This window comes from Microtus oregoni, unplaced genomic scaffold (genome assembly GCF_018167655.1).
Source record: "Microtus oregoni isolate MIOR12 unplaced genomic scaffold, Mior012 000031F_ref0000149, whole genome shotgun sequence".
Lineage (NCBI taxonomy): Eukaryota > Metazoa > Chordata > Mammalia > Rodentia > Cricetidae > Microtus > Microtus oregoni.
In genome coordinates, this window is record NW_024543090.1 from 13,281,371 (window position 1) to 13,307,239 (window position 25,869).

Here is a 25,869-nt window from a genome sequence, read left to right on the forward strand (position 1 = left end):
TAAAGCAGGAAAATTCAAAGACAGTTTAGTCACTTTCTTCTGTATCCTGTAGAATGTCTCACAGACTCGTTTATGATGCAGGAACCCCAAAGGATCATCTCACCTTTAGGCAAGTTTAGCAGTCATTTCTCTGTGGGTTCTGCATGTCCAGTTTTTATAGCATACCGTGAAGCAGTCTAGGCAAGAGTCGTTTCTTGTCTAAGTGGCTAATCAACTCCACAAGGAGTCTCTTCAATACCCATCATCCTCTTGAAGTAGCTTGATGCTTCAAGGAGCAGATGTTTTCACTGTCATCATAAGTTTTAAGGTCTTAAAGATTTTAAATGCCATATTTTCAATGTCTCTAGAAGATTTAAAGAATACCTATCTAAATGAAATATACCTCTACACTACTAAAAAATTTAACATGACTATAAACTTGACTCTTATAGATGACTGTCTTTTAACCTGTATTTCTTAATTATACACTACATTTTTAAATGAGCTACACAAACACAATACTTTAATCAAGGGCTGAAATATACATATAACAAAATTAACCTTAATTTTTATCAACAAAGATCCATAATAATGCAAATTATTTGTATCTATATCATATCCTCATTTAAATGTAAATAAACATTTATAGACAATATTTGGGAATATGGGCACAGTTTTTTCTCTCCAAACTGCTTTCTGCTGTATGGGGGCAATATTAATCAGGTCTTTCATGGTATATCCTGTGTTCCAGATTCATCTCAGTCAGCAGTTGAGTAAAGTAATTTTAGGTTTATGGCAACCTTTCAGGAGGCCTTGATTCATGAAACCATATCAGTGTAGAAGCAATCCACAGGTTCTCATCTTCTGTGAAAACAAAAGCAGAACCTCTTTTCCAAAGCACCATATCTTTAGACCCAAACTCTGAAGTCAAGATACCTTTATAATATACATGCTGGTTTAGCTTAGCAGCCCATACAATGAAATGTCTCTCTGTAGTTAGCTCCTTCAAGTCAAAAAATTCAAAGAAAACACAATATACATAATCCAGACTCTCTATGAATTTTCCATTTTTACATGACTTATTTTCCTCTATTCCTTTAATCTATGACTATTTGTACTCTGTCTCTTTAAAGACTCTACCCTTTTTTAATCATTACTTTATTTTATGACTCTATATACTCTTTTTCTTCTCTTTCTCAAGCTTATGTACATTTATCCAAAACTGTGATCCACTTAGAAGTCTCTTATGTCTGAATCTGTCCTGTTGTGAATTTGTAACTCTTTACTGTCCAAGAACACTTTTGCTTTGCACTCTTAAAATGCTAAGCACTTAGGAATCCAAGCTGCTACATTCTTAGGTCAAATACAGGTACTGCAGGCTTGCCCCTCCCAGTCCAGCATGGAGGAGCCACTCACACCTCTGAGAGCCAAGCACACCGCCTCACTTCCAGGCACAAAGCTGGTCCACATTGCCATCAAGCAAGCAGAGCAATCTTCTCACAAATCCCATCCAAATTCTCCATCTCCCAAAAGAGTCAGAGGTTGCATTGGTGGCTATAGATATATCAATTTTCCTGAAAAAATATATAACTTTTAGTTCTTTTATTTACAACTGAATAATAGTGGACTTTTTATAGATTTCACATTTTTTTATGAATTTATTTACTCATGCACCTTGGCTAAGCCCACAATTGGATTTTGTGAATAATGGTGCAAAAAGTGTGGGAATACCATTATCTCTATAGAAAACTGATATTGCTTAAATAGGTATATGCTCAAAATGTTATACCTGGAATGTATCATTGCTATTCTTTAATTTTTGGAGGACCTGACATGTTGAATTTCATAGGAACTAAGTTATGTTACATTTCTTTTTATTCCTATATTCTCAACAATATTTACTGTCATTTTTCTAAAGAAAGTCATTCTGAATGGTCTGAGATGGAATCTATATAGTTTTAATTTTTCACTTCCCTTCTGTATAATATGTTTACCATTTGTTTCATGTATTTATTGGCCAATTTAGTATTTTTATAACTCTTTGTTCAGTTAACTAGCCCATTTATTGACTGAATTATGAGTATGTTTGGTAATTGATTTTTTATTGTTCATGTATGCAGGAAATGAATATGATTTATATGGATAGCTGAAACAGACTGTCTCCTTTTCTGTAGGATGACTATTTTGAAATTTCACACACTGCATAGACTTTGTAACTTTATGCAATATGATTTGTCAAAACTTACATTCTCATGAACTATTAAAGTTTTATTCAGATAGTTTGGGCTCTACTTATACATTGAAGTCATTGTTCCAGGCTTTCCAGCACTTTCTCAGAGATTAAGGTCTCACACTGAGATTTTTTCAAATACATTCTGGTTATTCTTTATTCCACAAGATGAGACAAAAAGGTTGACTTTATTTTTCTAAACATATGTATCTAATTTTTTCCACCCCATACATGATAAAGAGACACAATAATTATTGAAAATAAACTCTTCTGTCATACAATACATCCCAATCACAGTTTCCCCTACCTCAACTCCTACTAGCTCCCCTACACCTCCCCTCTCTCTCTCTGTTTCAGATCCACACCCATTCATTTTCCTCTTCAGAAAACAGCAGGCCTCAAAGAGATGACAACCATAACAAAACAAGATACAAGAAGACAAGGTGAAAACCTTTATATGGAGGTTGGACAAAGCAACACAACAAGAGGAAAATACACTAAATAGCAGTCAAAAGAATAAGAGTCATACCCACTCGCTCTGTTAGGTGTCCCACAAAACACCAAGATAACAACTAAAACATGCATGGAGAGGACCTGGTGTAGACCCACCCATGGCCTGTGCTTGCTATTTTGGTCTCTGTGAGCCCATGTGAGTCCTGCTTAATTGGTTCAATGAGTGATTTTCTGGTGTTTTCCAACACACCTCTGACTCCAGCAGTCATTCTTCCCTCTATATCATGGACGTCTCAAATCTCCAAGAGGAAGAACCCAAAGGACACCTCCAATTTGGACTCTCTGTCTATGGGTCTCTGCATTAGCTCTCATCTACTGCTGGAAGAAGCCTGTCTGCTGACAACTGGACAAGGCAGAAATCCATGAGTATAACAGAATATCATTAGGAATTATTTCATTGATTTTTTGACAGTCTTGTTTGGTTCTATTCTAGGCCTCTGGGCTTCCCAGTCTCCAGCTCCAGGTTATCCAGGAAGAGTAAGCCATGGGCTACCTCTCATGCTGTAGGCCTCAAGTGAAGCCAAATGGGAGTAGACAACTCCCACAAGTTCTGTACCACCATTGTCCCATCACATCTTTTTTGCAGAACAGATTATAGGTCAAATGATTTTGTGGATTGATTGGTGTCCAAGTTTCACTTTCTGTAGCCTGTGAGTACCTTCTCATGCCAAAGAGACTAGAACATAGGATTGAGGCACCAAGCCTACACCAGCTCAACCTCTCTATCTTTTTTTTTTATTGCGAAGAGAAGAAAAAAAAACATAAACAAAAAACAAGTTTCCACCTCCTCCCAGCCTCCCATTTCCCTTCCCCTCCTCCCACCCTTCTCCCCCTCCTCCCACCCTTCTCCCCCTCCTCCCACCCTTCTCCCCCTCCCCCCACTCCTCTCCCCCTCCCTCTCCAGTCCACAGAGCAGTCCGGGTTCCCTGCCCTGTGTTAAATCCTAGGTCCTCTCCGTCCATATCTAGGAAGGTGAACATCCAAACTGGCTAGGCTCCCACAAAGCCAGCACATTAAGCAGGATCAAACCCCCCTGCCATTGTCCTTGGTGTCTCATCAGCCCTCATTGTTCGCCATGTTCAGAGAGTCCGGTTTTATCCCATGCTTTTTCGGTCACATTCCAGCTGGCCTTGGTGAGCTCCCCGTAGATCAGCTCCTCTGTCTCAGTGGGTGGATGCACGCCTCGTGGTCCCGAATTCTTTGCTCATGTTCTCCCTCCTTCTGCTCCTCCTTGGGACCTTGGGAGCTCAGTCCAGTGCTCCTGTGTGGGTCACTGTCTCGATCTCTATCCATCACCAGATGAAGATTCTATGATGATATGCAAGATATTCGTCAGTATTGCTCTAGGATAGGGTCATTTCAGGTTCCCAATCCTCAGCTGCCCAAGGAACTAACTGGGAACCTCATCTTGGGCACTAGGGAGCCCCTCTAGGGTCAAGTCGCTTGCCCACCCTAAAGTGGCTCCCTTAACTAAGAATTGTGGTTCCGTGCTCCCCTATCCACCTTTCCTTTATCCCAATTCTCCTGTTTCCCAGGTCCCCCCTCCTTCCCTTCTACCTTTTCTCTCCCCATCTCCCCTTACCCAAATCCCACCCACCCCAAGATCCCATTTTCTCCCCGGAAATTTGGTCTACTTCCCTTAGCGAAGAGGACAACTATATGTTTTTCCTTGGGTTCACCTTCTTACTTAGCTTCTTTAGGTTCACCTATTGTAGACTCCTTGGTCCTTATTTATGGCTAGAAAACAATTATGAGTGAGTACATCCCATATTCATCTTTTTGGGTCTGGGATACCTCACTCAGGATAGTGTTTTCTATTTCCATCCATTTGTATGCAAAATTTGAGAAGTCATTGTTTTTTACCGCAGCGTAGTACTCTAGCGTGTATATATTCCATACTTTCTTCATCCATTCTTCCATTGAAGGGCATCTAGGTTGTTTCCAGGTTCTGGCTATTACAAATAATACTGCTATGAACATAGTTGAACAAATGCTTTTGTCATTTGATAGAGCATCTCTTGGGTATATTCCCAAGAGTGGTATTGCTGGGTCCAGGGGTAAGTTGATCCCGAATTTCCTGAGAAACCGAAACACAGACTTCCACAGTGGTTGCACAAGATTGCATTCCCACCAGCAATGGATGAGGGTACCCGTTCTTCCACAGCCTCTCCAGCAAAGGTTATCCTTGGTGTTTTTGAGTTTAGCCATTCTGACAGGTGTAAGATGATATCTCAAAGTTGTTTTGATTTGCATTTCCCTGATTGCTAAGGAAGTTGAGCACCACCTTAAGTGTCTTTTGGCCATTTGAACTTCTTCTGTTGAGAATTCTCCCAGGACCAGATGGTTTCAATGCAGAATTCTACCAGAACTTCCAAGAAGACCTAATACCTATACTCCTTAATGTATTCCACAATATAGAATCAGAAGGGTCATTACCAAATTCCTTTTATGAAGCCACAATTACTCTGATACCAAAACCACTCAAAGACTCAACCAGGAAAGAGAACTACAGGCCAATCTCACTCATGAATATCGACGCAAAAATCCTCAACAAAATACTGGCAAATAGAATCCAAGAACACATCCGAAAAATTATCCATTATGATCAAGTAGGCTTCATTCCTCAGATGCAGGGCTGGTTAAACATACGAAAATCTATCAATGTAATCCAGCATATAAATAAACTGAAAGAAAAAAACCATATGATCATTTCATTAGATGCTGAAAAAGCATTTGACAAAATTCAACATCCATTTATGTTAAAAGTCTTGGAGAGATTAGGGATATAAGGGTCATACCTAAATATCATAAAAGCTATATACAGCAAGCCGACAGCTAACATCAAATTAAACGGAGAGAAACTCAAAGCCATCCCGCTTAACTCAGGAACACGGCAAGGCTGTCCACTCTCACCATACCTCTTCAATATAGTGCTTGAAGTTCTAGCAATAGCAATAAGACAACATAATGGGATCAAGGGGATTCGAATTGGAAAGGAAGAAGTTAAACTTTCGTTATTTGCAGATGATATGATAGTGTACATAAGCGACCCCCAAAACTCCACCAAAGAACTTATACAGCTGATAAACAGCTTTAGTAATGTGGCAGGATACAAGATCAACTTCAAAAAATCAGTTGCCCTCTTATACACAAAGGATAGGGAAGCAGAGAGGGAAATCAGAGAAGCTTCACCATTCACGATAGCCACAAACAGCATAAAATATCTGGGGGTAAATCTAACCAAGGAAGTGAAAGATCTATTTGACAAGAACTTTAAGGCATTGAAGAAAGAAATTGAAGAAGATACCAAAAAATGGATGGACCTCCCTTGCTCTTGGATTGGGAGGATCAACATAGTAAAAATGGCAATTCTACCTAAGGCAATTTATAGATTCAATGCAATCCCCATCAAGATCCCATCAAAATTCTTCACAGATCTGGAGAAGACAATAATCAACTTTATATGGAAAAACAAAAAACCCAGGATAGCCAAAACAATCCTATACAATAAAGGATCTTCTGGAGGCATTACCATCCCTGACTTCAAACTCTATTACAGAGCTACAGTAATGAAAACAGTGTGGTACTGGCATAAAAACAGAGAAGTCGACCAATGGAATCGTATAGAAGACCCGGATTTTATCCCACAAACCTATGAACACCTCATTTTCGATAAAGGAGCTAAAAGTATGCAATGGAAGAAAGAAAGCATCTTCAACAAATGGTGCTGGCACAACTGGATGTCAACCTGTAGAAGAATGAAAATAGACCCATATCTCTCACCGTGCACAAAACTCAAGTCCAAATGGATTAAAGACCTCAATATCAGTCCGAACACACTGAACCTGATAGAAGAGAAAGTGGGAAATACCCTACAACAGATGGGCACAGGAGATCGCTTCCTATTTATAACCCCAGAAGCACAGACATTAAGGGCAACATTGAATAAATGGGACCTACTTAAACTGAGAAGCTTCTGTAAAGCAAAGGACACTGTCACTAAGACACAAAGGCAACCTACTGACTGGGAGAAGATCTTCACCAACCCCGCAACAGACAAAGGTCTGATCTCCAAAATATATAGAGAACTCAAGAAACTAGACTTTAAAATGGTAATTAACCCAATTAAAAAATGGGGCACTGAACTGAACAGAGAATTCTCAACCTCTCTATCTTGAATGAGTTGTATGGAAGCTGTCCTCAGCAATGGGGTCCTGCTACCAGCATTCAGAGTGACCCTCAGTCACATCACAAGTCTTGGTTGTTTAAGGGACTCCTCAGAACCTCCTCAAACTGCCATTTTTTCCGGTGTATTAGTATTAGCATCTTAGTTAAGAATCTGATGACTGTGACAAGAGAAGCTTCCCCCTGCAGGGGACAAATACAGGGCGTAGCCAGAAAATACATGGATAGTGAGAGACCTTGAAACACACAGACTCATCTTGGATTTATAACTTGCCCCAGATTGGCTAGCTGTTATCCATATCAGAAGAGGAAGGAACAGAGCAAGCAAGGAAACAGGAATTCAGAGACTGTAGCAGTCTTGCTTAAATTTTTGTTTCGGTTTTTCTGCTCATCACCTGCTGTTTTGTTATTATAAGTTTGTAGTTTAATTTGAAGTGTCCTATTATGATATATCCATCGTTGCTCTATATGCTTAGTATTGATTTAGGTCTTTGTAGTCATGTGTAATTTTTTCTTACTCTCTTCAGTATGTATACATATGAGATCCACTGGCGGATAAGAGTCGAGTATTTAATGTCAGGTGTTTTCCTCCATTGTTTTCCATTTTACTTAGGGTAACAAGGTCTCTCAATTAAATCCAGGACTCAACAATTAGCTTGTTGTGAGGGTTCTAAATGGCCTTAATAATAAAATCCTGGAGTCAGATATTAGCAGGTGAAGGGCAAAAGATCAGAAAAGCAGAGCAGCCAGCCGCTAGAGTTCTTTTTGCCTCTCCCAAAGACTCAGGAGTGGGCAAGATCCTGTCTCTGTGAATCCTCATACTGAATACCTTGAGCTCCTGATGGAGGAAGGTCATTGGCTAATAAAGGAACTGCCTTGGCCCATTTTATTGGTTAGAAGATAGGTGGGAGGAGTAAACAGAACAGAACGCTGGGAGGAAGAGGAAGTGAGCTCAGACTCCACAGCTCTCCTCTTGGAAGCAGACGCCTGAGAGAGACGCCATGCCCCGCTCCTGGGCAGACACGCCATGAAGCTCCGACCCAGGATGGACTAGGCTAGAATCTTCCTGGTAAGACCGGTTATTGCAGATTATTAGAGATAGGTTGATCAGGATGTGAGAATTAGCCTGTAAGTGCTACAGCTAAAGGGCCAAGCAGTGTTTAAAAGAATACAGTGTCCGTGTAATTATTTCGGGGCATAAGCTAGCCGAGCAGAGAGCCGGGGTGCTGGGGATGTAGCCCCGCTGCCCCTATTACTACAAGCTCCTGTCTCCTCCCACCTTACATTCCTCTCTTTATGCATCCATATCCCTTCCTGTCTTCACCTCCTAGTATTGATATTAAACTGTCTGGCCTCTACAGCAAATTAGCTCTGCACTCTGATCATCAGGGAAACTTTATTTGTTAAAAGACAAACAAAATTTCAACACATCAGCTAATCTAGTTAGCCCACATACCCTGGGATCTTCTGTCTTTGCTTGCCGAATACTTACTTGGGTTACATGCATCTGCTATGCCTGCCCAGCTTCTGTGGATCATACATAACTCAAGTCCTCAAGTTTAGGCAATAATCACACTGTCCTCTAAGCAATCTCCCTATCCTCATTCATATGAATTTTTTAAAATATTTATTTATTTATCATGTATACAGCATTCCTTCCATGTATATCTGCAAGCCAGAAAAGGGCACCATACCCCATTACAGATGGATGTGAGCCACCATATGGTTGCTAGGAATTGAACTCAGGACCTTTGGAGGAACAGTCAGTGCTGTTAACCTCTGAGCCATCTCTCCAGCCCTCATTCATATGACTTTTAATGTTGATCGCTTTTATTTATATAAAGAATATAAATTGAATTTTGGTGATACCAAAGTAGGAACATTGCCAGAAGGTTAAAATACAACCTTGGCAGCTACATGTCAGGCCTGTGGCACTCATGATGAAAACATCACTATGTCAAGGAGCAGAGGTAGCATTACTCCTCCATCTCTGTTGCCTTTTGTAATGTGATCTCTTCTCTACAATGTCTCAGTAATTTTATAATATCTAAAGATGCTATCCAAGCTGCAAAAGAGAAAAGCAATCAATAGCACTACCCAGCTGTAAAGCCTATGAACCACAAGAATGACAAGCCTGGCAAGATAACCCCAATAGTGCAAATGGCACTTTCTCCTGGAAAATAACCAATGGCTACCTAATTGAACTGAATACAAAGGACATCCTGATTGGCACTGTAAACTTAGGCAGTTATCCACAGCTCTAGACAGCATAGAATCTAGAGAATAAACTAGTACTGCCATTCTGCTATAGGCAATGAAAGGATTCTGAGAAAGAATGGATAAGTATTCACCAGGGATGACATCCTGATAGAGTATCCAATCCCATGTTGTTAGCCATGAACACAAGTGCATATTTGCAAATCTAAGAGGGCTCAAATAATTATATGTCTGTATGTGTACACACAACAACACTAAAAGAAACAGTCATGAATTTGGGACAGATGGGAGAAGGACATGGGAGGAGCTACTAAGAAAAGAGGGAAAGGTGAAAATGATATAAACTCTGTACATATGCTTGCAATCCTCAGAAAGCAAATTATGATGTTTAGAAGAAAAGGGAGGAATATGGAAGGGGAATAGAAATTAAATGACTTTGAATAACTGTTCCTCAGGCAGAAAAAGTCAGCAGTATTCCTTGGCTTGTTCCTGCTATTCCACACAACATACATGGCCTCTACTGCACATTTTAGACTCACCTGGGTCCTCTGGAATTTTTAACTTCCATTCAATACCTGGAAAGTTCCAAAAACTGTAAAAGAGTGTGCGGAAGGTAAAAATATAGAAAATCACATGATCCAATGAGCCTATATAAATATTACATGGAATATAGCAATAAATTGCAGCTTATGAGAGTAGTTTCAAATCTAAAAAGATTTACCTTGCTTTAAAAGTCTTAAAGAAGGATTTCTTCTTCTATATGAATAAATATTTATTTCAAACAAATGCTAATCCTTAAGAATTATGGCTTCTGATTAATCTAATCATTTCACTATAAATATATGTGTTTGTATTTGGAAGAAATTGCCCTTTCATATAAGTAGCAGACAAAATATATACATATGTGCATAAACATAGAAGCATATTCAAAGGATGTTTTCCTCAGAGGCTGGCCGATAATGAATTTCCATGCTCAATTAAGACTATTTACAATGTAGTTATTCAGGAGATTTGTCTATAGCCCATTAGCTGTCTGAATATTCTCCTTATTGCCATCTTCATTTCTTGATTTCTCAGTGTGTAGATCACAGGGTTCAAAAAGGGAGTGACAACTGCATCAAACAGGGCCATAAACTTATCCAGTTGTGCAGAGGAAGAAGGCCATGTATATAAAAGTATGGCAGGACCAAAGAATAAGACCACCACAGTCATGTGAGCTGAAAGCCTAGACAGGGCCTTGGCAGAAACACCTGAAGAGTGTTTCAGAACAGTAAATATAACGAAAATATAGGATATGATCATAATGATGAAGGAACGCACAGACATGAATCCACTATTGACTGAGGCCAGTAATTCCAGTCTGTATGTGTCCATGCTAGCAAGTTTGATGAATCGAGGAAGGTCACAGTAGAAGCTGTCCAATATATTAGGACCACAGAGAGGTAAATTTACTATGAAAGCCAGTTGTATCATAGAGTGTATAGGGCCAACTACCAAGGCAGTAATCAAAAAGGAGATGCACATCTTGGGACTCATCAAGGTCAGATAGTGGAGAGGCTTACAGATGGCCACATATCTATCAAAGGCCATGGCTATGAGCAGCACCATCTCTACACCACCAATAGCATGAATGAAGAAGATTTGAGTGACACAGCCTCTAAAGGAGATGACTTTGTGTTTTTTTAATAAATCATAAATCATCTTGGGTGAAGTGGCAGAAGAAATACCTACATCAGTGAAAGAAAGTATGGACAAAAGAAAGTACATAGGGGAATGTAAGTGATGGTCATAATAAGGCAATTTCCCATCATGTTTGCCATATACAACACTGAGGAGAACACAACGAGCAGCAGTTGGACATCCCAGGAGTTGGTGAGTCCCAGGAACACAAACTCTGATGACAGGGAACAATTCACTCTTTCCATTGGCTTTGTTGTCAGAACTACCTAAAGGGAAATTGGGAGAAGCTGTAAATTAGGATAATTACATTAATAGATAGACTAGAAGGAAAAATCTAACATGTGTGAAATTTGCACTTAATTTAATGATCAAGCTAAAGACCAACAGACATCTTAACAAGTACTGAACATGACTTATTAACAAAGAAGTGTGAATTATTTCAACCACACTAAAACATCACTTCACACTTCTTGAAAATAGTATCATCAAAAAAGCCTGAATACAAGTTTAATGAATACTTTCCTCCTCCAGTATTATGCATAGCCCCTTCCAGTCTATGAAAGCTACTAGTAAGGGTGAAGTTTCCATGTGAATAATGGGTTGAATTTCCCAAGTTGAAACAGGGCTAAGAAGTAGTGATTAGAAAGGTCACATGTTTGAGCAGAATTACTCTGTCAAACTGACATAGTATTATACGGACTCGTAATGACTTATTGTTGTACTCATAGACTAATGCATCTGTCAACCTTCTTCAGACAAGCTAAGTTTTACAGTAAGTGACAATTAACAAAGAGATCCACAGCTGACCAAGATAAAGAGAATAAGAGATTAGAGAACTCTCAGACATAAAAGGGGTATCTGAATTATACCCCTCCTCCTAAGACTCAAGAATTATTGCAGAAGAGAGAGCAGAACAGTTTTAAAATCTAGAAGCAGTGAGCAAGGAAACCATATTTTCCTGACATAGAAGGGCATTTGCACATAGGCACTCACTCACAAAGATTGTGACATCATGCACAAGACTTGCAAAAGATCAAGCCATACAAAACCTCAACTTAGAAAAAAGAAGTGGTCATGAAGTCCAGTGACTGGCTGAGGAGCTATTGGCAATTGGGAGAAGGAAAGAAGAAAATAATAGACAAAAATAAAGCAGGAAAGAAATAGAAGTTGGCATCTAGCAGAACCTAGCAACATTACTTTTGGGTAGATGTATATAGAGGAAATTAAATAAACAACAAATAATTATCTTTAAATTTTCATTGCTACATAATTTAAGTAAACCAGTATGTAAATTATCTCTTTGGAGGAATATTCCCCAACATTTACAAAGAGAATTCTGTGTTTTGTAGTAATGTTAATTAACTTAGAAGTAATTATGCTAAGGAAAATAAGAAGAAAGGAAGAAAACTACTCAAGGTCTCACTGAGATGTGGAATCTGAAGTCACAGTCATGGGAGCATAGAACACAATGGTGGGCCATGCAAAAAAGAAGAAGGATTATGGAGATAGAATAAGAATGTTTTGATCAAAAGTTACAGTGAGATGGGACCATTAGCTGGGGAGGATTAATTATGTATCATGATATCTATACTTAATAGCAGCTTGTTTCGTGCAGAGAAAGAAAACTAAGAGTAAAACTTCAAATTATCTTACCCCCAATAAGCATGTGAGGTGAAGCATATGTTAACTAGCCTGATTCGATTAGTTTTGTAAATGCTGATTAAAATGTCACATAATATATATAATGTGCTAATTAAAGCTTCCTAAAAAGGAAAGAGAAAAAAACAGCATTCATGTAGACTTTCAAAGGTGACCACACAGATAAGTAAGTGGTTGTTATATTTGATTGTTCTATTCTGGGCAATGCTTCTGAATTTAATATCACATATCTTTCCAAAAGTAGTACAGCAATGCTCGTTTTGAGACAGAACATAAGCCACAGAACAGTATAAGTCAGTGAACTGTCATTTTCCAGTTTTTATTATGTTAGACACATAAATGGCAGATGTTTAGAAATGTATCCAGCAATTTGACACTACAGCAAATTCAAATATCTGGATTTGCATTCAAACAAAATGATGGTCCATAAACCACTAGGATTTGATGATAATCACTGACCTGGATTATTCAGTCCATAACTGCATGTTCACAGATCTGAAGAGCATCATGATGTCATAGAAAGTATTTTGTTCAGCCTTTGAAATGAAGGTTTGCTTCAAAATAAATCACACTATATAGCAGATCAATTTGTATTCAGTGAAGCAAGGTGACAGATAAATAGAATATGGTCATTGGGTCCAAATTACAAATATGACTGATTCTTCAGCCTCTGATTACCAGTCAAATACATTCACAGTAGTTGAATTTTCTCTTAAGATTTAGGTTGAAACAACTAAAGCATAATAATGTATTCATTGTGGATATATTTCATACTAAATATTTTAAATAACATTGATATTCCTTTCAATTACCTTTGATAACACCCAGCACATTTGAAAACTTAATGAATAAAAAAGAAATGTTATCAGTAGAAATAGGACACCAAAGCTAAAAATCAAATAAACATACTTCAAAATGTATTTCAATCTTGTATCCAATGATATGTTATACTATTCAAATTGCTTTGTTGGTAAAAATATAAATATTCAATTATATATTTAATTTATTTATACTCATGGAACACTATTTTATATTATAATAATAATAGTGCTTACTACTGATTTAATTCATGGAATAAAGTTCCCATAAACTAGACACCAACTCCATAAAGGAATGGACTGAGAATGCACTCTTTTCAGAGAATCTCAAAGCACAGATTTACAACAGATATAAAATAGGAACAAAGAGACATTTACTGAAGAACAGAAGAAGATGCATTTGAATTATTAAATGCCAGATGAAAATATACATGAATGTAAAACTAAAGAAGCAAAGAGACTGGGTAGAGTTCAGAAGCGACAGAAAATATGAGATGAAAAATGAAAGAAACATTGGGGAAAAGAAAAGATGTGGAAAGGAAAAAAGGTAAATAAGCTAAAATTTGAAAAGAGCTACATTGCTTAAAATGTATACAATGGTGAGAAAAAATAAAAGATATTGCATTTACTCTAAAAAATTATAATTTATGGAACATAATTTGCAATGCTTTTGGTTCACAAATTTAGAAATACATAACTATACTATATACCCGAGTATTTCTCAATTTCAAAAGTTCTTGGATTTATTTCTGACTGAGTATTTGTCAGTTAAAACTTGATCTTTCTTTCACATTGCCAGTCCCAATTGGCTAAACAAGAAGGGGATTTTTTAAAAAAATGAGTTTGAAGTTAGAATGATATGTAAGTGTGGAACATATTCAAATATCTAAAAGTAAAAAAACTGTTCAAGTTTGACATCAAATATCTATAACGACTAGACAAAGTCTAATTAAAAATAGCAAGCAAGAGGAAAGTCTTTGAAATGGTTTCTAGATGCAGAAATCAGTGCACAGTAACCTAACCTTTTCCTTGGGTTCTGGGTTTGCTTTCCTTGATTGACACCAAGTTCATGGATCTTTCTAAACAAATCTCCAGACAATTAATCATTGTGAAAGGCAAATTTGATCATTATTTCCAAATAAAGGTAAATTATTTCCAAGTAAAGTTTTGTTAATGGTCATGTATACAATGACCCATCCTCTTTATTTTCTTCCTCTGTCTTCAAGCACTGCAAATGCCCTAGTCCAAACATTTGTGTTTTTAACTTCCAAGTGGTCACAAACCTTCTTTAAATACAAGCAAAACCAGGGTTACTCCTTTTTAATGAAAAATACCTTTATTTTTTACATATTATAAACATAAATAATTGTATGTTGCTTAAACTATTTAGGTATATACATAAAGGAAAGGGTCTCAATGCTTAAAGAAAATCAGTCCTTTTAACAATACCATCTTTATTACTCCAATTCCCTTTTTCATCCTCTAACATAACTAGAAAAATGCTGATCTATCAAAACTTCAATTTCTCCTTATATTATTAACAATTAAACAATAAAATTTATATAGATAGTAATTATAAATAAAACAAGAAACATAATTCTAACTCTTGGCAGATTTATATATGGTTTTGAAATTGTCCATATCTCATTTCAAAGTGAAATTACATTAAGAAGTACTTTTTCAGTGTGGATACTTTTTATTTCCATAACAAATTTTATTTCTGCCCAGATGTATAGAATGTTTTCCTTGAGCACACTTGACAAGTTCCTAAGAAATTTGATTATATTTCTTAAGAAAACCAGTTTGTACCAATCTCTTTTGAAAGTTAATGAATAAAAAAACATATAAACTTTGTGACTTTTATTATATGTATCATTAAATGTTTGCTTTTTTATCAAGTAGTAAAAGTTAAGATTCTTTATGTAATCATCAGAGAAGAGCATATTTAACTGTAACCTGTGATTAATCCAAAATATTATAAAGTTTCTAATGTTTTCTGGATCCCCCGATTAAGTGTCTCTCTCTATTTCAAAAAACTCTGTTATCCTTTACCAATATGACATTAACTATTTTTACAATGATTCTAATATCATGTTCAGTTCCTTTTTTTTTTTTTTTTTTTTTTTTTTTTTTTTTTTTTTTTTTGGTTTTTCGAGACAGGGTTTCTCTGTGGCTTTGGAGCCTGTCCTGGAACTAGCTCTTGTAGACCAGGCTGGTCTCGAACTCACAGAGATCCGCCTGCCTCTGCCTCCCGAGTGCTGGGATTAAAGGCGTGCGCCACCATCGCCCGGCCGCTCAGTTCCTTTTCGTGGAAGCTATATGCTCTGGTTTGGCTCCCTCATGAACTTTATCAGATGACCATGATCAGAGGAATTCCAACAAAACCATTGTGTGTATAAACAAAAATCACTTTTCTCTCTTTAAAGTTCTCTATATAAATCCATTTTTACCTGCATGCAAAGGACAGCATCTTTACAGACTCAGAAATCCTATGCTTGCCTTACATAGTGTCTAATAATATCCACCATAGGAAAATATGAAACTAGTTATGCATATCTCAAGAGGCCGATGACCAAGAAATACTGCAAACATATAGTTTAAAAGGAGCTTGTGACTCAGGGACATTTTCTCTAGAGAACCATTTGTTTTGACCAGTGTAACTGAAAGATTTTGAAATTCTTATTATACTACTAAGGAGAAAGAGAGAAAAATAAATGGAATTATTGCAGCATTTCTATGCTACTTAAATAAAATAATTGATTATTGTGACTAAATCTGAATATAAGTAAATATTAATTCATAAACTAATAGTAAACAATTAGGCAACTCAAAAATGTACACTAAATTTGAGAAGCAAAAAGTCTACTCATTAAATATTTATTTTAAGTAAAAGAACAATCTCTATAATTATGGTCGTAAATTTACTCACAAAGGTCAATACAGTGAATAACATGACTGAAGTTACTAAAACTTCTATCAATTTTTTATATGGGAGCTGGAGAGAAAAATGGTAAAGAGCACTTGTTCTTTCAGATACTCTACATGGATATTCATGGTCTTCTATAACAGCAGTTCCAGTAAATCTGACACCCTCTGATAACCTCCATGGGCACCAGATTCACACATGGTGCACATGGATGTGTGTGAGCAAAACACCTGTACACATAAATAAATGTCTTTATTTAAAATTAGAAAATGCTCATACTCCTCGAAGACACTAAAAGAAAGTACAAACTCTCGAAAGACAACCACAGAATGCTGCTCGCGTGAAGTTGGCAGCACAACAGCACACCGCAAGCTGCAGTGTGTATGAATATATGCAAATCTAGACAAACAGGTATTTCAGTACATACTCATCATAATAAGATTTTAGAAAAATGGATCAAGACAGGAATCAAGAAGGAAAACACTTTGTAGGCCAGGTTGACCTCAAACTCACTGAGCTCTGCCTGATTCCCATGCCCTGGGATTAAAGGCATGTGCTACCACCACTTGGTTCTATTTGTTTTCTTTATGAAAGCATTTGGTGCTATAAATTTTCTCTCAATGCCATTTTTTATTGTGTCCCATAAGTTTAGGTATGTTATACATTCATTTTAATTGAATTCAAGGAAATCTTTAATTCCTCTGTTTTTCATTCCTTGAAACAGTAGTTATTCAGTAGAGAACTGTTCCATTTCCATGAACTTGCAGGCTTTTTGTTGTTTCTATAGTTGTTGAAACTAGTGAATTTTGTATTAGGTTTCATTTGATATAAAATATGTCCCCTGGCCGGGCGGTGGTGGCGCACGCCTTTAATCCCAGCACTCGGGAGGCAGAGGCAGGCGGATCTCTGTGAGTTCGAGACCAGCCTGGTCTACAGAGCTAGTTCCAGGACAGGCTCCAAAGCCACAGAGAAACCCTGTCTCGGAAAAAAAAAAAAAAAAAAAAAAAAATATGTCCCCTGGTCAAACAATGCCTTGTTGAAGTACAAGACAGCTTGGATGAAGCATTTTATGAACTCACAAATGATGAAGCTACCAGATATGTAGGATCTCAACCACTCACACTTTAACCAGGGAAGTAGAAAAAGTATGAATGATACACAATAAAGAATTACTTACATGAACTAGATTTATCAAATGGTCAACTCACAAAGCTGCCCAGGAAGGTTTTAACCTCAATCTAGACACAAAATTAGAGGTGCTATAATCCCACGAGGAAGAATGGATATGAGGTGGAGACCAAAGAGAGTTAATACTATATCTCTCAATGCCTCCAATTTCAATGGTGTCATTGATAGTTAGCCTGGTGACTAAAAGCATAATGACACACTTGAAACTAGCTTGAAACATGGAGGAATTGAGGATATAGAGAGGGAGGCAGAACTACAATACTACTGCTGTTCTATAGTTTCTTAAGGAGTTAGCATTCTATGTGTGTCTATGAGGTGTCTAGGTTCCTACAATGTATCAACTGATTTTAAAAAGTTATAACCTCATTTGCACATCAAAAATATCACAAAACATTCTTGCTAACTCTATCACAGATATATACTAAGAAAATGTGAAATAGAAAGGAAGTAGGAAGGAAACTTGAATAAATTTGAATATCATAATCTTAACCTGACACTTTATATTCCTTACAATTGAGTGTGTATGCTTGCAGATTCTAAACTTTTTGAATAACCAGACAATCAGAAGAGTGGCTGGAGTGTATCCAACGTCCAGAAAAGGAAAAAATTTACACAGATCAATGTCAACTTGTAAATTCCACATGGAGTACTATCAGAAAATTCTTCATGTAAGAAAATTTATCTTAGAAAGAGAAACAGAGATGCACACACACACAGAGAGAGAGAGAGAGAGACAGAGAGAGAGAGAGAGAGAGAAAGGTTTATATTTCCTTTATTAGTCTTAAAGCATCCTTCTGTCTTCTGGACAACTAAAAGCTTACTTCACTGAGAATTAAGCTCTGCCTTATAAATTTTGTTTTTTTTTAACTTTTTTTTTGAGAAAAGGAGAAAAAAAACCAAGTTTCCTCCTCCTCCCAGCCTCCCATTTCCCTCCCCCTCCTCCCACCCTTCTCCTCCTCCTCCCCCTATATAATTGCTTCTCTGTTGTTAGAACACATTGCAAAACTCTAGTAGCAGAAAAGAAAAATCACTCAAATATCAGTATATGTAAACAAATCTGTCTTGGAAAGTAATTTTTCACTAAATTTGGTCAAAATGAACTGTGTTCAATGAGAAAAGTTCACAGTACAATCATTTAAGAGATCTTCCCCTATATCATTAGCTGTCTCATCACCATCTTCATTTCCTGATTCCTCAACATGTAGATAACAGGGTTCAGAAAAGGAGGACCAAATGCATCAAAAATAGCAAGATACTTATCTAGGTGTGAGAAGTGGGGAGATCATGTATAAACAAATGTCAGGGGAGTCAACGAACGAGACCACAGCAAAGATGTAAGCAGAATGTGTAGACATGGCTTTGGAGCAACCATGTGAGGAATGTTTCTGAACAGTGACTATTATGACAATATAAGATATGGCCAGTATGAAGAAGGAGCCTATAGAGATGAATCCACTGTTAGCTGATACCTTTAATTCTATGGTTGGTATCTATGCAAGCAAGTCTAATGAACCAAATTAGACTTGCACAGTATATGCTGCCCAAAATATTTGGTCCACAGAAAGGCAAATTAACTGCATAAACAAATTAAACCAGGGAATGCATAAGACCAGCCACCCAGGCAGACACTAAGATGAAAATGCACATTTTGGCATTCATAATGGTCAAATAATGGAGAGGCTTACATATGGCTACATATCTATCATAAGTCATGCCTATAAGCAGCACCACCTCTACACCACCAATCACATGGATGAAGAAGATTTGAGTGATGCAACCTCTAAAGGAGATGACCTTGTGCTTTCTGAACAGGTCATAAATCATCTTGGAACAAGTGACACACGAAACACATAAATCAATGAAGCAGAGATTGGCCAACAGAAAGTACATGGGAGAATCAGAAGCCACTGTGAAAATGATGAGGGAGTTTCCCATCATGCTTGCCATATAAAACACTGAAGCAAACACAAACAGAAGTACTTGCTTCTTCCAGGAGTTGGTGAATCCCATGGATATAAATTCTAACACCACAGAGTGATTTGTTCCTATCATTTATGCTCTTTGCATCACTACCCGAAAGACAGAAGAAGAAACTGAAAATTGTTATAATTATATTAATAGTCCAGAAAGTTAGAACTCGAGGTTATGAAAATCTATCTTGGATTTAACATTTAAAGACAATCCAAAGATGAACAGATATATAAGCAAATGCTTACATGGCTGCTTACCAGGGGACTACAAATTGCAAACATTCTGAAATACCATTTCACGCTTGTTAAAATGGCTTTTAATAAAGGCTCAAAAATAACAAGTTTTGGTTAGGTGTTTAGAAAGGAAACTTGCACAGAGTTATTGGGAACATAAATTAATGTACGTTTTCATTTAAGAAAGCATATAACCATTTCTATAACAGTAGTAAAATAGGTCCTCAGTGTACAACCAGTGTAAAGCTCATAGTTTCCAGTTTGTAGAGCCCTGGATTCCATCTCCTTCAAAGAAAGAAAAGGAATATGGAAGGAAGAAAATAAGGAAGAAGAGAGAGAGGAAGGGATGGAGGGAAGGAGGGAGGAAGGGAGGGAGGAAAGAAAGAAGGCCAAATAGTTGAAGAACAGAATAATGGAGAAATAGGGGTGGAGACAGAGGGAAAAAAACAAGAGGAAACAGGAAAAATCGAATGGAAGGGAGGGGAGACAGAAAAGATAGAGACAGACACAGAGAACTAAGAAAGAGAATTATTAACCATTATCATCATTGGAATTAATCATCAGAGAAAATGACCCTGTGTTGGCCCATGAATATTGAAATATTATTTATAGTAACCAATATAGAAACAACCGAACTGCTCCTTTACAGGTGACAGATGAGTGAACAATAAGCATATATACACAGATAACAGTCTCTCTCTCTCTCTCTCTCTCTCTCTCTCTCTCTCTCTCTCTCTCTCACACACACACACACACACACACACACACACACACACAAACACACACATATATACATAAGTACACATACAGTGGATTATAGCACAGTCGTTAAAAAGAAGGGAATTTTGTGTCTCATAATAACATTAATGAGCCTGGAGATCTGCCTGGGGCGATGTCAAAGGAACAACAGATGACAATTGACTTCAGGAGATTGGCCTACCAGAAACAAAACCCTGATGGGTGACTCTTGGATAGGGAAGACCCCGAGAGCATCAGCAACAGAAAATGTCTTGCTAGTGCTATGTCTTTTGCATGCTTATTACGGCCATTTTTCTCTTGTATCTGTCTTAGTATGAGTGGGTGTGGAGATATCCTCACTGCCCTTAATGAAGAACAATCATCTTTTGGAAATATCTCTTTCTACTGGACTTTTTTTTGCCTGTGATTATTATAAAGATGATGTCCTCCTAAGCTGTACTGTTAAACTGAAGCAATGATTTTATATGGTAATAGTTGAAATAGGATTTTGATGATGTTTTGTTTTTAATGAATATAGTAAGGGGTTATAATAGAGCCTAGTTTAGTGGAAAATTAACATAAGTGAAGGTAGGATGAAACATTTCCCTGCCTCTGATAAAGCAAAGGCTGCAGAGAATTTAAAAAATTAAATTTTAAAAAAGAAAAAGACAGACCTGTCACATAGCTAAACACTTGAGTTTCTATTGAGGAGGCATATATACTGTGGCTTAGGTTCATGATTAAGAAAAACAATTGAGTCCCAAGTAGCCCGGCTATCTTAAATTCTTTTAATCTTAAGGTTGGGAGATGTGTTCACAGGTTTTGGAGTTCATCATAGCTGAAACAAAGCTTTAAAAATAATGTAAGGTTAGATTAAGGTGTTTGTGTCAAATAGTTTTGAGGTGAAAAACTTTAGAAAACAATCTAAAGTTCAAAAGGACACATAGCTGAGTGATAGATTCATTAAGGTTAGGGAACAAAAACAACGCATCCCACTTAGCATTAGCTGATGAGCCTTTCTTGCTAGGATGGACTGGTGGCCAAAGGTAATGATTAATTACTTGTGACCATTTCTACCCTCAGCTTCCTGATATAAAAAAAGCTATAGATGAGTCGGTATTTACCCTGAGGATTTAAAATAGAACTGACTGATTCTTTTTCATAGATGAAAGTTTAAGTTTCTGATTCTTAAAAGATTACATTTCAAAATAAGTAATAAACTCGCTGATTCATTCTTTATAACCGTAATATACATCCTGTGAGTAAAAGGACTAGCTGAGAAAAACACCGTGCTTGCTTATACTCTGTTAATATATAACAAGTTGCTTGGACAAGAATGTATGTGAGTACTTGGGACAACTTGTTTTTCACCTGTTATTCATAAAATGTTTAATCATGTGAGGGATATGGAAAAAATGTTGTTTTTTTACGTGTATTCATTGTAATCATTCACTTGAAAACTGTTATCTTTATATTCTTTGAAAGATTCTAGCCGGGCGGTGGTGGCGCACACCTTTAATCCCAGCACTCAGGAGGCAGAGGCAGGCAGATCTATGGGAATTCGAGGCCAGCCTGGTCTACAAGAGCTAGTTCTGGGACAGGCACCAAAGCTACAGAGAAACCCTGTCTCAAAAAACAAAAAAAAAAATCTACTGAGGTATATAAGCCATAAGAAAAAAAAATCACCTGCTGTTTTGTTACTGTATCCTGTACTTTAGTTTAAAGTAGCCTATTATGATACAACAATTATTACTCTATAGGCTTGGTATTGATTTGGCTCTTTGTAGTCAAGTGGTTTTTTTCTTTCCTTCTTCAGTGTGTTTCTGCATGCAGTCAACAGACAGAAAGAGTCCTGAATTTAATGTCAAGTATATCTCTTCATCACTTTCCACTTCACTTATTGTAACAAGGTCTCTCAATTGACTCCAGAGCTTAGCAATCAGCTAGTCGTCTAGCAGTCCACACACACTGGGATCGCTTGTATTTGCTTCCTGAGAACTTGGGTTACAGGTGTCTATTATGGCTGCCCAGCTTCTGGGGATCCTATCTCAAGTCCTCAAGTTTATGCATAAAGCACATTGTCCACTAAACCTTCTTCTTGTCTTCATTTGTATTTCTGTATAAATTTTATTATTGATCTATTCTATTTATCTAAAGAATATAAATTGAATTTTGGTGATGCCAAAGTAGGAATACCCCCGAAGGTTAAGATTCAAACTTGGCAGCTACATGTTGAAAATGTGGCACTCATAATGACTTCATCACTATGGCAAGGAGCAGAGGTAGCACTACTCCTTATTCTCTGTTGCTTTAAGTAGTGTGATCTCTTCTTTATCATGATTCAGTTATTTCATAATACCTGGGGGCACTATTCAAGCTGCAAAGAGAAAAACAGTCAATAGTGCTACCCAGCTGTAAAGCCTAGTCACCATAACCATGACCAGCCTGGCAAGATAACCCCAGTAGTGCAAGAATGGCACTTCTACCTGGAATAGAACCAAAGGTTCTCTAACTGGACTCAATATGAAGGAATCCATGCTTGGTACAGTAAACCTAGCCAGATATTGATAGCTGTAGACATCATAGACTCTAGGAGAGAACCTCATACTGCCATTCTGCTTTCGGTGATTAATGGATTCTGAGAGAATATGAATCAGTATTCACCATGAGTGACATCAGTGATAGGGCATCAAATCCCATGTTGTTAGCCATGAATACAAGTGCATATTTGAAAATCTAAATGGGCTCGGAAATTTATATGTCTGTATGTGTACACACAACAATACTAAAAGAAACAGTCATGAATTTGGGAAAGATTTGAAAAGGACCTAGGAGGAGCTACAAAGACAAGGTGAAAATGATATAAATGCTGTACTCGTGCATGTCATCCTCAGAAACCGAATTATGATGTTTAGAAGAAAAGGATGAAACATATGGAGGAAAGGTGAATAGAAGTTGAATGAATTTGAATAACTTTTCCTCAGGCAAAAAAAGTCAACAATATTCCTTGGCTTCTGCCTGCTATTCCACGCAGCTTACATGTCTGCACAGTTTAGACTCCCACAGGTGCTCGGAAATTTATAACCTGCATCCAATATATGAAAGTCCAAAATATTGGAGAAGAATGTGTGCAAGGTACAGATAAAGAAAATTACTCAATTCAATGTCCCTATATATATATTCCATGGATTATAGCCAGAAATTACAGTTCATGAGAGTATTATTGATTCAAAATAAAATTTTTCCTGTTCTGAAAGGTTTAAAGAAACATTTCCACTTTTGTATGTCTGAGAGTTTGTTTCAAACAAATGCTAATCCTTAAGAATTAAGGATCTTTATTTATAAAATCATTATCTATAAATATATGTAATTTGGTGTCAATGTACAGAATAAATTTGTCTTTTCCTTATAAGAAACAGATAAAATGGCATACATGTATGTATACTTAAACCTATCCACATATGCAAAGGCTATCTTCAGAGGTTGGCCAGTAATGAATTTCCATGCTCAGTTAAGACTGTTTACAATGCAGTTATTCAGGAGATTTGTCTATATCCCATTAGCTGTCTGAATATTCTCCTTATTGCCATTTTCATTTCTTGATTTCTCAATGTGTAGATCACAGGGTTTAAAAAGGGAGTGACAACTGCATCAAACAGGGCCAGAAACTTATCCAGGTGTGCAGAGGAAGAAGACCACGTATAGAAAACTATGGTAGGACCAAAGAATAAGACCACCACAGTCACATGGGCTGAGAGCGTAGACAGGGCCTTGGAGGAACCACTTGAAGAGTGTTTCAGAACAGTAAATATGATGACAATATAGGAAATGATCAGAATGATGAAGGAACACACAGACAGGAATCCACTATTGACTGAGGCCAGTAATTCCAGTCTGTATGTGTCCATGCTAGCAAGTTTGATGAATTGAGGAAGGTCACAGTAGAAGCTGTCCAATATATTAGGACCACAGAGAGGTAAATTTACTATGAAAGCCAGTTGTATCATAGAGTGCATAGGGCCAACTACCAAGGCAGTAATCAAAAAGGAGATGCACATCTTGGGGCTCATCAAGGTCAAATAGTGGAGAGGCTTACATATGGCCACATATCTATCAAAGGCCATGGCTATGAGCAGCACCATCTCTACACCACCAATAGCATGAATGAAGAAGATTTGAGTGACACAGCCTCTAAAGGAGATGACTTTGTGTTTTTTTAATAAATCATAAATCATCTTGGGTGAAGTGGCAGAAGAAATACCTACATCAACTAAAAGAGAGGATGGACAAAAGAAAGTACATAGGGGAATGTAAGTGATGGACAGAGGCCACAGTGAAAACTATGAGGCAGTTTCCCATCATGTTTGCCATATACAACACTGAGGAGAACACAAAGAGCAGCAGTTGGACATCCCAGGAGTTGGTGAGTCCCAGGAACACAAACTCTGAGGAGGCAGAGCAATTCACTCTTTCCATTGGCTTTGTTGTCAGTACTACCTAAAGGGAAATTGGGAGAAGCTGTAAATTAGTATAATTATATTAATAGATAGACTAGAAGGAAAAATCTGAAATGTGTGAAACCCTATTTGTAGTTTAATGTCATGGTCAACGTAAAAACCAACAGATATCTGAAGAATATTAACATGACTAATTAACAGAGAGGTATAAATTTCAACCACACTAAAACATCACTTCACACTTCTTAAAAGTGGTATTATCAAAATGTCTAAATGTAACAAGCTTGATGACTACCTTCCTCCTCCAGTAGTAGGCATAGCCCCTTCCAGCACTTAAGCTACCAGTGAGGGTGAAGTTTCCATGTGAATAATAGGTTGATTTTCCCAAGTTGAAACAGGGCTAAGAACTAGTGACTAGAAAGGCCACAAGTTTGAGCAGGTAAACTACTACAATTAATTGTCAAATCAACATAATAACTTATTGTTGTACTCATAGATTAATGTATCTCTCCGCTAAGTTTTACAGTAAATGACAATTAACAAAGAGATCCACATCTGACCAAGGTAAAGAGAATAAGATATTGGAGAATTCTCAGCTTTACAAAAGGTGACTGTGTTATACGCCTCCTCCGAAGGCTCAAGAATTAGTACAGAAGACCAGGCAGGACAATTTTAAAATCTAGAAGTGGCGAACAAGAAAGCCATGTTTTGATGAAATAGAAGCATTGAAAATGAGTATGTGCTCACATTCACAAAGGTTGTGACACCATACACAAGACCTGCACAAGCTCAAGCCATAAAAAACTTCAACAAAGAAAAAAAAAGGAAGTGGTCATGAAGTCCTGTGCCCAGCTGAGGAACTATTAGCAATTGATAGCTTCTGGGAGCTGGAAAGAAGAAAATAATAGACAAAAACAAGAGGGAAAAGGAGCAGAATTTGGCATCCAACAGGATCTAGCACATTACTTTTGGTATATATATAGAGAAAATTAAATAAGCATAATGAATTTCAATTTTCATTTCAATATAACTTACAAGAAACCAGTATATAAAATAACCTGTTTGGAGGAATATT

At 37.2% G+C, this 25,869-nt stretch overlaps 4 pseudogenes; all 4 read right to left on the reverse strand.

Moving 5' to 3' along the window:
• Positions 1–25,869, reverse strand: part of LOC121465632 — a 553,860-nt pseudogene that overhangs the window by 148,968 nt on the left and 379,023 nt on the right.
• LOC121465630 lies at positions 10,127–11,049 on the reverse strand (annotated as a pseudogene).
• On the reverse strand, positions 18,546–19,447 carry LOC121465513 (annotated as a pseudogene).
• Positions 23,874–24,813, reverse strand: LOC121465627 (annotated as a pseudogene).